Source organism: Cetorhinus maximus, chromosome 6 (genome assembly GCF_964194155.1).
Source record: "Cetorhinus maximus chromosome 6, sCetMax3.hap1.1, whole genome shotgun sequence".
Classification (NCBI taxonomy): domain Eukaryota; kingdom Metazoa; phylum Chordata; class Chondrichthyes; order Lamniformes; family Cetorhinidae; genus Cetorhinus; species Cetorhinus maximus.
Window position 1 is genome coordinate 83,752,654 of NC_135884.1, and position 18,924 is coordinate 83,771,577.

The window sequence follows — 18,924 nt, forward strand, 5'->3', positions numbered from 1 at the left end:
ACTCCCACACACGCACACACACTCTCACTCCAACACGCACACTCACTGTCTCACTCCCACACACACTCACTCACTCTCTCGCTCCCACACACTCACTCACTCCCTCGCTCCCACACACACACTCACTCACTCTCTCACTCCCACACACACACTCACCCTCTCACTCCCACACACACACTCACTCTCTCACTACCACACACACTCACTCACTCTCTCGCTCCCACACACACTCACTCACTCCCTCGCTCCCACACACACACTCACTCACTCTCTCACTCCCACACACACACTCACTCTCTCACTCCCACACACACTCACTCACTCTCTCACTCCCACACACACACTCACTCTCTCACTCCCACACACACTCACTCTCTCACTCCTACACACATTCTCTCACTCCTACACACACACTCTCTCACTCCTACACACACACTCTCTCATTCCTACACACACACTCACTCACTCCTACACACACACTCACTCTCTCACTCCTACACACACACTCACTCTCTCACTCCTACACACACACACACACTCTCTCACTCCTACACACACACACACTCTCTCACTCCTACACACACACTCACTCTCTCACTCCTACACACACACTCACTCTCTCACTCTCACACACACACTCACTCTCTCACTCCTACACATGCACTCACTCTGTCTCACTTCCACACACGCACTCACTCTCTCACTCCCACACACGCACTCACTCTCTCACTCCCACACACGCACTCACTCACTCTCTCACTCCCACACACACACTCACCCTCTCACTCCCACACACACACTCACTCTCTCACTACCACACACACACTCACTCTCTCACTCCCACACACACACTCACTCTCTCACTCCCACACACACACTCACTCTCTCACTCCCACACACACACTCACTCTCTCACTCCCACACACACACTCACTCTCTCACTCCCACACACACACTCACTCTCTCACTCCCACACACACACTCACTCTCTCACTCCCACACACACACTCACTCTCTCACTCCCACACACACTCACTCTCTCACTCCCACACACACACTCACTCTCTCACTCCCACACACACACTCACTCTCTCACTCCCACACACACACTCACTCTCTCACTCACTCTCTCACTCCCACACACACACTCACTCTCTCACTCCCACACACACACTCACTCTCTCACTCCCACACACACACTCACTCTCTCACTCCCACACACTCACTCTCTTACTCCTACACACACACTCTCTCACTCCTACACACACACTCACTCTCTCACTCCTACACACACACTCACTCTCTCACTCCTACACACACACTCACTCTCTCACTCCTACACACACACTCACTCTGTCTCACGTCCACACACGCACTCACTCTCTCACTCCCACACACGCACTCACTCTCTCACTCCCACACACACAATCACTCTCTCACTCCCACACACACAATCACTCTCTCACTCCCACACACACTCACTCTCTCACTCCCACACACACACTCACTCTCTCACTCCCACACACACACTCACTCTCTCACTCCCACACACACACTCACTCTCTCACTCCCACACACACACACTCTCTCACTCCTACACACACACTCACTCTCTCACTCCTACACACACACTCACTCTCTCACTCTTACACACACTCACTCTCTCTCACTCCCACACACACACTCTCTCTCACTCCCACACACACAGTCACTCCCATACGCACACACACAAGCACTCACACTCGTTCCCACAAACGCACTCACTCCCACACACACACAAACTCTCTCTCTCACTCCTACACACACACACACTCTCTCAGTCCCACACACACACACACTAAGAAGTCAGCCTCTTCCTCACCACTCCCACCCCTCGACCTGGGGTTCCGCGCTGCAGTGGCTCTTTCCCAGACCTCGCAGGCAGCCTCTCCTTCCCAGGGCCCCAGACCTTGCAGCCAGCCTCTCCTTCCAGAGGCCCCTGACCTCACAGCCAGCCTTTCATTCCTGGGGCCCTGGGCCTCACAACTAGCCTCTTCTTCCCAGGCCCCTGGACCTCACAACCAGCCTCTCCTCCCAGGACCCCAGAACTCCGCTCTGCCGCACTCTGCTCTCTGGGCCCTCATTGGAGGTGCCGGAGCGTGCACCAGTGGGCAGGTAGCCACATTTAACATTGATGGGAGCCGCCACTGGCTCGCGGGCATTGCAATGAAGAACACTGTTATAGAGGTTAACATATTAGCAGCGATAAGCGATTGGTTAGCTAACAGGAAGCAGAGAGTAGGGAAAACTAGGTCGTTTTTTTAGATTGGCAAGTTGTAACTAGTGGAGTGCCAGAGGGGTCAGTGCTGGGTCCTCAACTTTTTACAATCTATATCAATCGCTTAACACAAGAACAGAAGAAATAGGAACAGGAGTCGACCATTCGGCCCCTCGAGCCTGCTCTGCCATTCAATAAGATCATGGATGATCTTCTTGTGTTTCGATTTCCACATTCTCCTCATCTCTGTCATAAAAGGATGACCCCTAATTTTAAAACAGTGCCCCCTAGTTCTGGACTCACCCACAAGGGGAAACATCCTTTCAATGTCTACCTTGTCAAGGCTGTTCAAGATCTTGCATACTTCAATCAAATCACCCGTCACTCTTCTAAACTCCAGTGGAAACAAGCCCAGTCTGTCCAACCTTTCCTCATAAGACAACCCACTCATTCCAGGTATCAATCTAGTAAACTTTCTTTGAACCGCTTTTATCCTTCCTTAAATAAGGAGACTAAAACTGCACATAGTATTCGAGGTGCGGTCTCACCAATGCCCTGTATAACTGAAGCATAACATTCTTACTTTTATGTTCAATCTCTCTCGTAATAAAGGGTAGCATTCCATTAGCCTTCTTAATTACTTGCTGTACCTGCATACTAAATTTTTGTGACTCATGTACTAGAACTCCTAGATCCGTCTACACCTCAGAATTATGCAGCCCTTCTCCATTTAAGAAATACTCTGCTTTTTTGTTCTTCCTGCCAAAGTGAACAACTTCACATTTTCCCACATTAAACTCCATTTGCCAGATCTTTGCCCACTCACTCAAACTATCTTTATCCATCTGCAACTTCCTCATGTCCTCTGCACAACATATTTTCCTACCTACCTTTGTGTCATCTGCAAATTTAGCTACCATGTCTTCACTCCCCTCATCTAAGTCATTGATGTAAATAGTAAAAACTTGAAGCCCCAGTACAGACCTCCGAGGGACTCTACTAGTCACATCCTGCCAATCAGAAAAAAAGACCATTTATGCATATTCTCTGCTTTCTGCCAGCCACCCATCTTCTATCCATGCTAATATGTTACCCCCTACACCATGTGCTTTTATTTTCCGTAATAATCTTTGATGTGGCAGCTTATCAAATGCCTTCTGGAGATCCAAGTACAGTTTGTCTACAGGCTCCCCTTTATCCACTGTGTATTTTACTCGTTCACAAAACTCGAATAAATTGGTTAAACATGATTTTCCTTTCACAAAACCATGCTGATTCTTCCCGATTGCCTTGAGCTCTTCTAAGTGCCCAGCTACAACCTCCCTAATGATCGATTCTAATAACTTCCCCACAGCAGACATCAAGCCAACTGGTCTATAGTTTCCTGTTTTCTCCCTCCCTCCCTTCTTGAATAGAGGGGTTATATTTCAATTTGATGGAACTTTTCCAGAATCTAGCGAATTGTGGAAAATTAATACCAGCGCATCGACTACCTCATTAGCCACCTCTTTAAAGGCCCTAGGATGTAGTCCATCTGGACCCAGAGACTTGCCAACCCACAGCTCCATCAATTTGCTTAGTACCGTTTCCCTAATGATTTTAATTTCACCAAGTTCCTTTCTCCCGTTCACCTCCTGATTTGCAGCTATTACTGGAATGATTTTTGTATCCTCTATAGTGAACACAGAAGCAAAATATTTGTTCATTTCCCCCACCATTTCCCTTATAATCTACTATTAACTCTCCACTGTCACTCTCTAGAGAACCAACACGCACCTTACTTACTCTTTTCTTTTTTAAGTGCCTGTAGAAATTTTTGCTATTCATTTTTACATTGCTACCGAGCTTCCTCTCATACTCTAATTTATTTCCCCTGATTAACCTTTTAGCCATTCTCTACCATTCTTTATATTCTGTCCAATCATTTGTCCTGCCACTCATCTTTGCAGAGTTAAATGCTTTTTCCTTAAGTTTGATGCTTTCCTTAACTTCTTTAGTTAATCACGGATGGAAGGATAAAATTGTTTCCCTTGATGGAGAATTCTAGAACCAAGGAACATAGATTCAAGATAAGTGGCAGAAGGTGTAGGGGGGACATGAGGAAGAACTTTTTTACGCAGAGGGCAGTGGGTGTCTGGAATTCGCTGCCCAAGCTGGTGGTAGAGGCAGAAACTCTAAACTCTTTTAACAAGTACCTGGATCTGCACCTTAAGTGCTGTAAGCTGCAGGGCTATGGGCTAGGTGCAGGAAGGTGGGATTAGAAAGGGCACTTGGGTGTTCACGGGCTGGCATGGACAAGATGGGCCGAATGGCCTCCTTCTGTGCTATAACTTTTCTATGGTTCTATGGTGGGTCCTCTCCTTAGAATTTTTCTTGAAAGTAGGAATGTACTTATGTTGAAAAATCTGAAACAACCCCTTAAATGTCTGCCACTGCTTCTCTATTGATCTATCCTCTAGCCTAGTTTCCCAGTTTACTTCAGCTAGCTCAGATTTCATACCCACATAGTTGTCCTTATTTAAGTTTAAGATACTAGTCTTAGACCCACTCTTCTCCCTTTCAAACCGGATGCAAAATTCAATCATATTGTGGTCGCTGCTACCTAGCGGTGCCTTTACTCTGAGGTCATTAATTAATCCTGTCACGTTACACAATACCAAGTCCAATATAACCTGCTCTCTGGTTAGTTCCAGAATGTGCTGCTCTAAGAAACTATCTCAAAAGCATTCTAAGAACTCCTCATCCACGCTACTATTGCCAATCTGATTTTTCCAGTTTATATGTAGATTAAAATCACCCATAATTATTGCCATCCCTTTATCACAAGCACACAATATTTTCGCTTGAACACTTTGTCCTACATTGTGGCTACTGTTAGGGGGCCTGTAGACCACTCCCACTAATGACTTTTTCCCCCTACTATTCCTCATTTCCACCCAAACCGATTCTATACCCTGATCTCCTGAACCAAGGTCATCTCTAATTATTGCACCAATGCCTTCTTTGATTAACAGTGCTACCCCTCCGCTTGGATGAAGGGACCGAATATATGGAGCTAAATCTGCTAATGACACCGAGATAGATAGGAAAGTAAGTTATCAAGAGGAGGTAGAGAGTCTGCAAAGGGACATAGGCAGGTTAAGTGAGTGGGCAAAAACTCGCCAGATGGAGTATAATGTGGGTAAATGTGAACTTATCCATTTTGGCAAGAAGAATAGAAAAGCAGTATACTATTTAAATGGAGAGAGATTGCAGAACTCAGTGGTACAGAGGGATTTGGGTGTTGTCATGACTCAATGGGGATAGTGCACTGTGATATGAAGCCCCACTGTTCCATGAGCAGTGACAAATGTGAAAAGTTTGACCATACCACCAGATTGTCCCAATTCTACCCAACTGTTTAACAGAATACAAGCACCAGGTTTGTTAACTTAATAAGTAAAAAACTGCTTATTGAACAACTGTTGTTAACCAGTGGCAAAAGAAAGAAATATGAACTGCTAATTTCTAACTCTATGACCTAAACTCTACCCCTTCTTAAATCCCTATACAAACACATACAAGATACATTACGCACACAAAAACATGGATTTTAAGGGTGCGATAAAACAGTTCAATAGCACCAATTCTGGAGTACAGGATTCAATGGGTTGATTTTGATTGGTGTCTTCCAAATTCCTTTCAGTTCTTGTTGATGACACACGGTGGTCTTCCAGCACTTTCAGTATTTAGTGCATTGGTTGAACACTTGTCTTTCAATGTCTCTAACAGTGATTACACCCTTTGCCTCTTGACAGGGGTTTTCAGAAAGAGAGCAGGTTATAGAGAAATGAGGAGAAAAAGTCAGCTAGCTATTATTGTGGAATTACTGAAATCTTCCACACACAGGAGAAAGAGGTTTTGGTCTTGTTCCTTTCAGGCTAGGAGCTATTCTGCTGCACTGCTCTCACACAAAAACCTGGTCAAGAGCCAATTGAAAACATTGTTGCCAGGCAGCTCCCTTGGTCCAGGACTCATTTCCGGCACTATTCTGTCTTTCATGGCACACTGTGTTGCAGAACTGCAACATTGTATATATCTCTCATCCTGTTCCAATGGAAATGTCTTTCAACCTGCAGGCTTTGTAATTTTAATCCACAGTTCAACAGAAATAAAAATAGAATTACCTGGAAAAACTCAGCAAGTCTGGCAGCATCGGCGGAGAAGAAATCAGTCAACGTTTCGAGCCCTCATGGCCCTTCAGCAGAACTGAAGCATAGTTTCAACAAGGGAGAAATATAAATTGGTTTAAGGTGGGTGGGGGGGAAGAGACACATTGAGGGTGTGGTGTGAGCAGATAATCAAAAGATGTCAGAGACAAAAGGGTCAAAGAGGTGTTGAAGGTGGTGGTCTTTGTCTGAGAAAAGTGCTAATTAAGAATGCAAGACAGGATATTCAAAGTACAGCTCTAGTGGGGGTGGGGTGGAAAGACTAAAGGTTTTAGTTTTAGATTTAAAAATAATGGAAATAGGTGGGGAAAGAAGAATCTATATAAATTATTGAAAAAAAAAAGGCGGGTGGGGGGGTAAAAGAAACGGGGTGGGGATGGGGGGAGTGGGGTTTAAGATCTAAAGTTGTTGAATTCAATATTCAGCCCAGAAGGCTGTAAAGTGCCTAGTCGGAAGATGAGGTGCTGTTCCTCCAGTTTGCGTTGGGCTTCACTGGAACAATGCAGCAAGCCAAGGACAGACATGTGGGCAAGAGAACAGGGTGGAGTGTTAAAATGGCAAGCGACAGGGAGGTTTGGGTCTTTCTTGCGGACAGACCGCAGGTGTTCCGCAAAACGGTCGCCCAGTTTGTGTTTGGTCTCTCCAATGTAGAGGAGACCGCATTGGGAGCAACGAATGCAGTAGACTAAGTTAGGGGAAATGCAAGTGAAATGCTGCTTCACTTGAAAGGAGTGTTTGGGCCCTTGGACGGTGAGGAGAGAGGAAGTGAAGGGGCAGGTGTTGCATCTTCTGCGTGGGCATGGGGAGGTGCCATAAGTGGGGGTTGAGGAGTAGGGGGTGATGGAGGAGTGGACCAGGGTGTCCCGGAGGGAACGATCCCTACGGAATGCCGTCAAGGGGGGTGAAGGGAAGATGTGTTTGGTGGTGGCATCATGCTGGAGTTGGCGGAAATGGCGGAGGATGATCCTTTGAATGCGGAGGCTGGTGGGGTGATAAGTGAGGACAAGGGGGACCCTATCATGTTTCTGGGAAGGAGGAGAAGGCGTGAGGGAGGATGCGCGGGATCTCCCGCACATCCGCCCTCACGCCTTCTCCTCCCTCCCAGAACCATGATAGGGTCCCCCTTGTCCTCACTTATCACCCCACCAGCCTCCGCATTCAAAGGATCATCCTCCGCCATTTCCGCCAACTCCAGCATGATGCCACCACCAAACACATCTTCCCTTCACCCCCCTTGACGGCATTCCGTAGGGATCGTTCCCTCCGGGACACCCTGGTCCACTCCTCCATCACCCCCTACTCCTCAACCCCCACTTATGGCACCTCCCCATGCCCACGCAGAAGATGCAACACCTGCCCCTTCACTTCCTCTCTCCTCACCGTCCAAGGGCCCAAACACTCCTTTCAAGTGAAGCAGCATTTCACTTGCATTTCCCCTAACTTAGTCTACTGCATTCGTTGCTCCCAATGCGGTCTCCTCTACATTGGAGAGACCAAACGCAAACTGGGCGACCGTTTTGCGGAACACCTGCGGTCTGTCCGCAAGAAAGACCCAAACCTCCCTGTCGCTTGCCATTTTAACACTCCACCCTGTTCTCTTGCCCACATGTCTGTCCTTGGCTTGCTGCATTGTTCCAGTGAAGCCCAACGCAAACTGGAGGAACAGCACCTCATCTTCCGACTAGGCACTTTACAGCCTTCTGGGCTGAATATTGAATTCAACAACTTTAGATCTTAAACTCCCCCTCCCCCCATCCCCACCCCGTTTCTTTTACCCCCCCACCCGCCTTTTTTTTCAATAATTTATATAGATTCTTCTTTCCCCACCTATTTCCATTATTTTTAAATCTAAAACTAAAACCTTTAGTCTTTCCACCCCACCCCCACTAGAGCTGTACTTTGAATATCCTGTCTTGCATTCTTAATTAGCACTTTTCTCAGACAAAGACCACCACCTTCAACACCTCTTTGACCCTTTTGTCTCTGACATCTTTTGATTATCTGCTCACACCACACCCTCAATGTGTCTCTTCCCCCCCACCCACCTTAAACCAATTTATATTTCTCCCTTGTTGAAACTATGCTTCAGTTCTGCTGAAGGGCCATGAGGGCTCGAAACGTTGACTAATTTCTTCTCCGCCGATGCTGCCAGACTTGCTGAGTTTTTCCAGGTAATTCTGTTTTTATTTTGTTTTGGATTTCCAGCATCCGCAGTAGCTTTTAGCTTTTTGTTTTTAGAAATAAAAATATATGTTTCCTGCAGTGTACTGGTACATGAATTACATAAAGTTAGTGTGTAGGTGCAACAAGTGATTAGGAAGACTAATGGAATGTTGGCATTTATTGCAAAAGCAATGGAATATAAAAGTGGGAAAGTTTTACTGCAGCTGTACAGTACCTTGGTGAAACCGCATCCGGAGTACTGTGTGCAGTTTTGGTCTCCTTCTTTGAAAAAAGATACAATTACTTTAGAAGTAGTCCAGAGAGGGTTCACTTGCCTCATTCCTGGGATGAAGGTCTTATCTTATGAAGAAAGGTTGAACAGGTTAAGTCTATACCCATTGGAGTTTAGAAGAAAGAGAGATGATCTTGTTGAAACATACTAGATCCTGAGGGGGCTTAATAGGGTGGATACCAGGAGAATGTTTCTTCTTGTGAGGGAAAATAGAACTCAAGGACATAGTTTAAGGATAAGAGGTCTACATTTTAAGATGGAGATGAGGAGATTTTTTTTTCTCTCAGAGGGTCATTAGAGTGTGCAATTCTCTTCTCCAGAAGATAGTGGAGGCTGGGTCTTTAAATTTAATCAAGGGTGATTAGAAATTACCCTTCTAATTGATAGGCAAGGGTTATGGAGGCAGACAGGAAAGCGGAGCTGAGAGCACAACCAGATCACCATGATCATATTGAATAGTGGAGCATGCTCAAAGGGTCGAATGGCCTACTCCTGCTCCTAAGTCCTATGTTCCTATGTCCTATGTAATATTTATGTGGCCAGTCCAGTTAAGCTTTTGGTCAATGCCATGTTTAGATCAAGGCTGTAATGAAGCCTCAAGCTGAGTGGTCCTGACAGAATCCAAACTGAACATCGATGAGCAGGTTACTGCTGTTTTAAGTGCTGCTTGGGGTAAGTACCACCTGATAGCACTGTGGACGACACCTTTGATCACTTTGCTGATGATCAGGAGTAGACGAATGGGACAGTAATTGGATGGATTGGATTTGCCCTGCTCTTTGTGGACAGGACATACCTGGACAATGTTTCATTTTGTTGGGTAGGTGCCAGTGTTATAATTGTATTGGAACAGCTTGGATAGGGATGTGGCTAGTTCTGGAGGACAAGTTCTTAGTACTACAGCCAGGATGTTGTCAGGGCTTATAGTTTTTGCTGCAATCAGAGTCTTTAGTTGTTTCTTGACATCATGTAGAGTGAATCAAATTTGCTGAAAAGTGGCATCTGTGATGCTGGGGGCCTCAGGAGGAGGTCAAGATGGATGATCCACTTGGTACTTCTGGCTGAAAGTAATTGCAAAGCTTCAGCTTTGTCTTTTGCACTCACGTTCTGAGCTACACCATCATTGAGGATGGTGATTTTACAGATTGCAGTGAAGTACAATTTGGATATTATTGATGGCTTACACTGACTCATGGATGCCCAGTTTTGAGCTGCTGGGTCTGGTCTGAATCTACCTCATTTAGCACAAAGGTAATGCCATGCAACATAATGGAGGGTCTTTTCAGTGTGAAGTGGGATAAATCTCCACAAAGATTGTGAGGTGGTCACTCCTATCAATACTGTTATGGATAGATGCATCTGTGATAGGTAGATTGACAAGGATGAAGTTAAGTAGGTTTTTCCCATCGTCTTGGTTCTATCACCACCTGCCACAGGCCCAATCTGTCAAGACATGGTTAGTTTGGTCAGTGCTACCAAGCCCCCTTAGCGATAGACACTGAAGATCCCCAACACAGAATACATTCTGTGTCCTTGCCACCCTCAGTACTTTTTCTAAGTGGTGCTCAACACAGACTACTGATTCATCAGCTGAGTGAGGGCAATAGATGGTACTCAACAGGAGGTTTACAACCTATGTTTGACCTGGAACTTCATGGGGCCTGAAGTCAACATTGAGGACTCCCAGTTCCACTCCCTCCAGATTATGTACCGCTGTGCAGCCACCTCTGGTGGTTCTATCCTGTCAGTGGACAGCTCATACCTAGCGATGGTGATGGAGTCAGGGGCATTGGCAGTAAGATCTGAATCTGGGAGAATGGGCTAGATTTTACTGGGTGGTGTGGTCCCTGGCTACCCTCCCACCCACCCCAGTTAAAAAGTCTGGGGGCACCCACCCATGATCTTGAAGGCTGCCTCACAGCAATTTACCGCAGGGAGCAGCATTAATTGCTTTAAGGCAAGACTTCCACCCCTTTCTCGGGAGGAAGTCTCATCTTAGAGAACAGACAGCCAATCAGATTAGCCGGCAGCTCAGTAATACAACAAGCACCTCTAGGAGCCACTGCTAGGACTACAAGCAGTCTCCAACGCAGAGTAGCCCAGACTGGCAGGCAAGTCCAGGATTGAGGGATCACAGCGTGGGGCTGAGGGGGGTGAGTGGGAAAGAGATGGAGGCCTGGGTTCAAGAGACTGGGGGAAGGTTAAAAGTGGGTGGCTGACCTTGGATGAGGTTAGTGAGGGCCGGGGATGCTCCTGATGGGACAAGGTGATGCCAGCCCACACAGCTAAAACTGCTGAGCTTCCCTCATGGCATGAGTCTTCCCCTGCCACAGACAAAATACTGACAGCAGTGGAATGAGGCCCTTAAGTGGCTATTAATTGATCACTTAAGGGCCTCAATTGGTCCAAGTATATGTGGATCTTCCAATGCCTCCCTGACGCACCCTCTGTAAAACTTCAGACAGGTCAGAGGTGGACAGGTAGGTGGTGGGAAGGCCATCTGTTGGATTTTACATGCTCGCCCCCTGCAGACCCATCCGCAGGGGAGCATTAAATCCAACCCTATGACTGTGTCAGGCTGTTGTGCAATTCATCTTTAGGACAGCACCCCAAAATTTGGCACAGGTCCCCAGACATTGGACAAGCGCATTTTCCAGTATCAACTAGGCTAGGTGTGCCTTTATTTTCTCCGGTGTCTAGGTTGATGCCAGGTGATTTGCCCAGTTTTATTCTCATTAGAACTTATTGGTTTGTTAGGTGATTTCAGATGGCAGTTAAGAGTTAATCACATTGCTGTGGGTTTGAAGTCATATATAGGTCAGACCAGATAAGGGCAGCAGATTTCCTTCCCTAAAGGACATTAGTGAATCAGATTGGTTTTTATGACATTCTGGTAGTTTCATAATCACCTTTACTGATACCAGCTTATTGAATTAATTGTCAGCACAGCTGTCATTGTGGGTTTTAAACTTGAGTTGTCAGGCCATTAGTCCAATCCTCTGGCTTACTCGTCTAGTAGCAAAACCATTATAATACTGTACCCCGGGAGTGAGAGATGAGTAAGTTTAGGTCTGCCATTGGTGGTGACTAGATCTAAGATCATACAAAATTGATAGGCAGGAAAAGCCCAGCTGGTCCATAAAGCCTTCCCCATAATCTTAATTATATGCATTAATAATTATCCATGAGAATTCATGGAATCATACTGCACATACAGATTTCTGTCACCTTTTCACGTTAAATAAACCTGGCGGTAACAGTGAACTACCATTAGCAAATAGAGCTTTAAACTCTTATAATGAGTTGGAAAAGCACTATGGACAAGTACCACAAAATAATCACTCATCCAAATTAGATTCTACCTGCTCCTGAAATGACAATGGAACAAATAAACCATTTCACATCAAGCTGAACTGCTACCTCCTCAAATCACGATCAATTCTGCTTCAGTCCAATTCAAGTCACAATCCAAACTGCCTCAGTAATCGTCACTACGCTCTGTAATGGATGGAGTACTAAATACATCTCCTGGGACAAGTGAAAATAAACAAGCTTCTTTCTATAATTCAGCTCCAATTCAATATGTTTCTATTTTGTAATTATTTTACATGTGTAATTTATTGACAAATTGTAAAATTACCAACAATAGCTCTCATGATGAGCTAGTGGGTAAATGTACTGTCCAGCATTGTGCTGAACTGCAGAGTTCAAAATGTCCGACGTTGAAAATGTGGCATTACAGCTGACACTCGTGTCCTCAATCAAACAGGTTAACATCCAACCTATTCTCATCCAACAAGCACAGACAAACTCACTTCTACAAAGAGTCCTTAAAAGAAGACAAACATCTAACCATTTACCCCTCCTCAAATGAGGTTTGCTAAGGGTGAACAAAGTGCCCTAGACATGATCAGTTAACCCAGCACAATTCAGGGACCAACCTGGCATCTTCCTGGTTAGTATAGCAGAACTCCTCATTGTTTTTCTAACCGAAGCAATCTATATTTAACAAAGTTATACAAAGGGTAAAATGTAACCAGATAAAAATCAAAAAAATTGAGTCTTAAATAGTTATCCTTAAGTTTACAAAGTTCTTGATGATTTATTAAAATAATTTTCTGCTACCAACTTGCAAATGGATGACCATTATTTCAGGGAGTATGTAAAATAATATTAACAGCATTTTAAGAAGATAAGCAAACTGTTTGAATGGAGCCACTAGCCTCAAAACTAGTTGTTAAAATGATCTTCCTTGATTAGATTTACTAAAGCTAAAAGATGATCGATGGAGGATACTTAACAGATATACACGCCACCAGAGTACTTTTATTTTTCGAAGGAGACTGACAATATAACTTATGAGCGAAGTAAACTTGCGGTTAGACTCATGATCAAAGGAATTATATCCAGTTGTATCATTCATCGAAGGGATCAGCATTACAAAAATGAACATGAAGATCACGATCATCAGGCTTGGTCAGTCAAGCATAAGAGGTCAGAATTTAGAAAGCATGAGCAATTGAAGAAGCTGAAAATAAAATAAGTGAACCACAGAGATAGCCTTTCTAAAGAACCACTCTTCATAACTGTGGGTTGTGATTGAATAATAACTATATTGGAAGTTGACTACTCAAGTGTAATTGTTATATAACCTCCTCCTTGTCAGACTATAACTAGGCATAACGAGCCACCAGACATTTATAATCCATATTCATGCATCAAATGAACCTGGAAGGCCTTTCTTCGCAGTCAATGCATCACAATTGGAAAGACATATTTATATTGGAAGCAAAAATCAACAATGATAAAGGAACCAACTGAAGACTTGTTGGGATACACAGCCAAGGACACAGGCAGCGCTATGAAGTCTCAACCAAATGTCTATATTTTATGTGCAATCCAAGGTAGTGTGTTAAGAGGATATTTGATTGAGGATGGCATCACTAGTGAGGCAGTTTCAGTCCTCAGCTGATCAGCACACTTTCTCATGCGAATAACTGGATAGCAACCAGAAACAGGAATTTGGGCTATTTTTTCCCATTTTCAACCCAGGACCATTGGGACGAGCTGCACAGCATCAACTGCTGCCCCGGCTTCACGAACGCTGAACTTTACAAGATGGTTATGGTTTGAAATGTACCTTTAATTCAAAGTAAAACAGAAAATTCCAGATAAACTTCTCAGTTCGGATACACGCCCATGTGATCCAGTTGCCACAGAGAGAGAAACTCAAACAGAAACCCATTGAAGTGTAATGACCTTTGGCCCAGAAGCAGTAACAATAAGGAAAATTTGTAATTACTTTAAAATGGTTGGGGAATTTGCAATTGCTCTTCTCTATGTTTGAAAAGTACTTTTAAGAGTTTGTATCACTTGTAAAGGGATTAATTATAATTTTTGGATTATAAATACTGGTTCATGTGACCTGGCAACCCTTGAACTGGCAGCAATACAACAGGAAGGAAGTTAAAATATGGCGGCCATTTGGCTCACAAACAGAAAGATGAACACAGAATTTGTGTGAGAAGAAGCAGGCAAAGCTCTCCGTGAAAAGGTCAGTTTTTCTGTTTGGCAGTAAGAAGAAAAATAGAATTTCAGAAGCTCTTGTGGAAGCAATGTATAAATGAGTGACAAGGGACTGAATCCTAAAAACAGTGGGAATAGCTCAGGCATGCTTAAGAGGAGAGTGTTTATGTCAGAGGACCAGACTGTGAACCAAGTGTTGTTGGTTGGTCAGTTGAAAAGGAACTTTGGAAATCTACACCATCAGGACTGACATGACCCAAATAAGAGAGGGTTAATATATGTGTGCCTTGTCAGTGTAAACTGTATCCGGGGATCTCGAATAGAATATGGCTGTTGTTAAACGTGATTTGAGGGGGAAAAGTGATTGAGTGGGGTCGTGAGAGGTCCTATGTATTGCAGGCCGAGTTAGAGAAATTTGGAACTGCATGTGGTGCCACAAATGTGTGAGGAATGACGTGATGCTTGTGGTTTTATAAGACATACCTTTGTTTAATCAACTATTCAAAGTGAAGTTTAGCTTTTTATTTTAAATATAATTTGTATGTTAATTCATGTTTAATTTATGTTAATTCTGATCTGTGTTAAAGTAAAAGTTCCAACAAGCGAAATCCGGGTGGCAATTTCTTCATTTGAGGGTCTTCCATTAAATTTGGTTATTTTGGTTTACAGATCCCCACTGGGATCATAACAATATTGTATTGCTGTGTCCAGGGTTAAGTTCAGGAAATTCCCTGGCAGTTTCTCTCTCACTTGTAAATATTTGTATGCTTGACAGCTGAAAACTGTTATGATCACAGAACTTCAAGGCTCACATGTTTTGAAGGTTTGTAGTCTTTTTCCAGTTGAAAGAATTAAAGGACTTGTGTAAGAAATAGGATCATTTAAGAAATGATATTTTTTAGAATTGTATAGAACTCACGCAACTAGCTGGCATAGCATTTAATCCTCTCTCTGTGAAAAAAAACATAAACAATGTCAGGGACCAAGACAAGGTAGAGATAAAAATGACAAGGATTGTGCTCCCTGCATTGAGGTCACTAGACTCTACAAGTATTCCTGAACTGAAGGGAGAAAGCCTTCTGGCACCCTGCATACTGCAGTGGCGTCAAGCCAGGGTGATGAACAGGGGGTGGTGATCACCCTGACATCCTGGGTACCTGTCCTATATCCATTGGTCAGAAGGGTTTCAACAGGTGATTGGTCCCTAGAAATAAAGAACATTAGTGAGTCCTCGTCAGGGGGCAGTCATCGTCAGGCAGCTGCCGCCTACATATGGAAGATGGACCAGGGAAGACAGAGGAAGCCCAGGGGAGAGTTCATTAACACTTCGACTTGAGAGCAGAATGCTGCTATCACAAGCTACTGAAATCAATACACTTTGTCCCAACTGTCCATTTGTCCTCTGGGATCAGTGAACCGCTCTCAACTGTCTCGGGTTGTATACTTTTCCTGTCTACTTAGCTAATGCCTTATAGCTAAACTATTAATTTTTAATAAACTACCTTAAAATTACTTATGAATACTTGACTGCTTATCTCAGGTATCTGTGGCCGCATTCTAAAGGTGATGGCTTCTAGATCAGGTCTGCAGCAGCTGGTGAGGAAACCAATGAGAGGGAAAAACCTACTTGACCTTGTCCTTACCAATCTACCTGTCACGGATACATCTGTCCATGACAGTATTGGTAGGAGTGACCACTTCACAATACTTGTGGAGATGAAATCCGGCCTTCAGATTGAGGATAGCTTCCATCGTGTCATGTGGCACTACCATCATCCCAGATGGGATAGATTTCGAACAGATCTATCAGTTCAAAACTGGATATCCATGAGGACATCAGCATCAGCAGGATTGTATTCGATCACAATCTGTAACGTCATGGCCCAGCATATCCCCCATTCTACCATTACCACCAAGCTGGGGGAATCTACCCTGGTTGAAATGAAGAGTGCAGGAGGGCAGGAGCAGCAGCCCCCAGGCATACCTAAAATGAGGTGTCAACCTGGTGAAGCTGCAATACAGACTACTTGCATGCCAAACTGGACAATTAAACAACGAACAGGAGGAGGCGGCTCCACAAATATCCTCACTCTTAATGATGGGGGAGCCCAGCACATCGGTGCAAAAGATAAAACTGAAGCACTTGCAACAATCTTCAGTCAGAGATGCCAGGTTGATGATCCACCTTTGCCTCTTCCTGAGAACCCCAGCATCAAAGATGCCAGTCTTCAGCCAATTTGATTAATTAACTCCACATGACATCAAGAAATGGCTGAAGGCACTGGATACTGCAAAGGCTATGGGTCCTGATAATATTCCAGCAATAGTACTGAAGACTTGTGCTCCAGAGCTAGATGTGCCCTAATCAAGCTGTTCCAGTACAGCTACAACGCTGGCATCTACCCGGCAATGTGGAAAATTCCTCAGGTATGTCCGGTCCACAAAAAGCAGGACCAATCCAACCCGGCCACTTCGTACCCCATCAGTCTACTCTCGATCATCAGAAAAATTATGGAAAGTGTCGTCGACTGTGCGTTCAAGCGGCATTTACACTGCAATAACCTGCTCACTGACGCTCAGTTTGGGTTCTGCCAGGGCCAGTCAGCTCCTGACCTCATTACAGTCTTGGTCCAAACATGGACAAAAGAGCTGAACTCCAGAGGTGATGTTTGAGTGACTGCCCTTAACATCAAGGCTGCATTTGACCAAGTGAGGCATCAAGGAGCCCTAGTAAAACTAAATCAATGGGAATTGGGGGAAAAATCTCTACTTAGCATAAAGGAAGATGGTTGTGGTTATTGGAAGTCAATCATCTCAGCCCCGGGACATTGCAGGTCAAAAGTGAGGATGCTCGCTGATTGTTCAGCACCGTTCATGGCTCCTCAGATACTGAAGCATTCTGTGTCCATATGCAGCAAGATCTAGACAACATTTAGGCTTGGGCTGATAAGTGGAAAGTGACAATTGTACCACACACAAGTGCCAGACAATGACCATCTCCAACAAGAGAGAATCTAATCATCTCCCTTTGACATTCAATGGCATTACCATCGCTGAATCCCCCACTATCAACATCCTGGGAGATTTACCAGAAACTGAACTGGACTAGCCATTTAAATGCTGTGGCTACAAGAGCAGGTCAGAGGCTTATTCACTGCGGTGAATAACTCACCTCCTGACTCCCCAAAGCCTGTCCACCATCTACAAGGCACAAGCCAGGAGTGTGATGGAATACTCCCCACTTGCCTGGATGAGTGCAGCTCCAACAACACAAAAAGCTTGACACCATCCAGGACAAAGCAGCCTGCTTGATTGGCACACCATCCAGGACAAAGCAGCCCACTTGATTGGCACCCCATCCACAAACATTCACTTCCTCCAATACCAACACACAGTAACAACAGTGTGTACATCCACAAGGTGCACTGCAGCAACTCACCAAGGTCCCTTCAACAGCACCTTCCAAACCTGTGATCACTATTGTCTAGAAGGACAAGGGCAACTGATGGGTGGGAATACCACCACCTGCAAGTTCCCCTCCAAGCCGCACACCATCCTGACTTGGAAATATATTGCCATTCTTTCACTGTCGCTGGGTCAAAATCCTGGAACTCCCCTTCCTAACAGCACTGTGGGTGTACCTACAACATATGCACTCAGCGGTTCAAGAAGGCAGCTCATCACCACCTTCTCAAGGGCAATTAGGGATGGGCCATAAATGCTGGTCTAGCCAGTGATGCTCACATCCCATAAACGAATATTTTTTTTTAATCTGTTGTCGGGTTGGATGAGTGATAAATATAGGCCAGGACACCCTACTCTTCGAATAGTATAACAGGATCTGTTACTTTTACCTGATAGAGGAGACAAGTCTCTGTTTAATGTCTCATCTGAAAGAGGGGTATTATTAACTGAGTTTAATGGGAACACAAGGAATAGGAGCCCGAGCAGGCCCCGAACCTGATCCACCGTTTAGTAAGATGATGGCTGATCTTTGACCTCAACTCCATTTCCCCACCCAATTCCTCATAAGGCTTAATTAACGCCACATGGTATCAGAATGGAAATAATTAACTCTTGCTCTATCAGAATGTTTTAAAGGCGATGCAGAAATAAAAGTATTTGAAGCCATGAACACATTTTCATAGGAAGCATGTACTTTCAGCTAAATATATAAATTGAAAATATTCAGACCCTATATTAGTTTTGCAAGACAATATGCTATTTTGTATTTCCAAAATGGAAAATTAAAATGTTTATTTTAACAAACAGGATACTGATTAGTTAATGTTTCAAATGTATTAATCAAAATGTACCATCCTCAGCTGAACTAGAAATGACTGGTAATCTACCCAGTGATTGGAAAAGCTTTAAAAGTAAGTGCAGGAATAATGAGATTCATCAGATCTCATTAAGCTGTCAAAATATATCAGACCTACTATATTAATTACCTTTTGAGACAAAGAGCACTGAAAATA

The 18,924-nt window shown here is 44.3% G+C and overlaps 2 protein-coding genes across 5 annotated transcripts in view; one reads left to right on the forward strand and one right to left on the reverse strand.

The window, feature by feature from the left end:
• The window catches only part of st3gal2 (ST3 beta-galactoside alpha-2,3-sialyltransferase 2), a 455,559-nt gene that overhangs the window by 412,532 nt on the left and 24,103 nt on the right, over positions 1-18,924 (reverse strand). The window lies entirely within an intron of this gene.
• Positions 14,431-18,924, forward strand: part of fcsk (fucose kinase) — a 391,747-nt gene continuing 387,253 nt past the window's right edge. The window contains exon 1 of the mRNA XM_078543941.1: positions 14,431-14,474. The gene's annotated coding sequence lies outside the window, so the exon portion shown is untranslated. The remainder of the gene's footprint in view (positions 14,475-18,924) is intronic.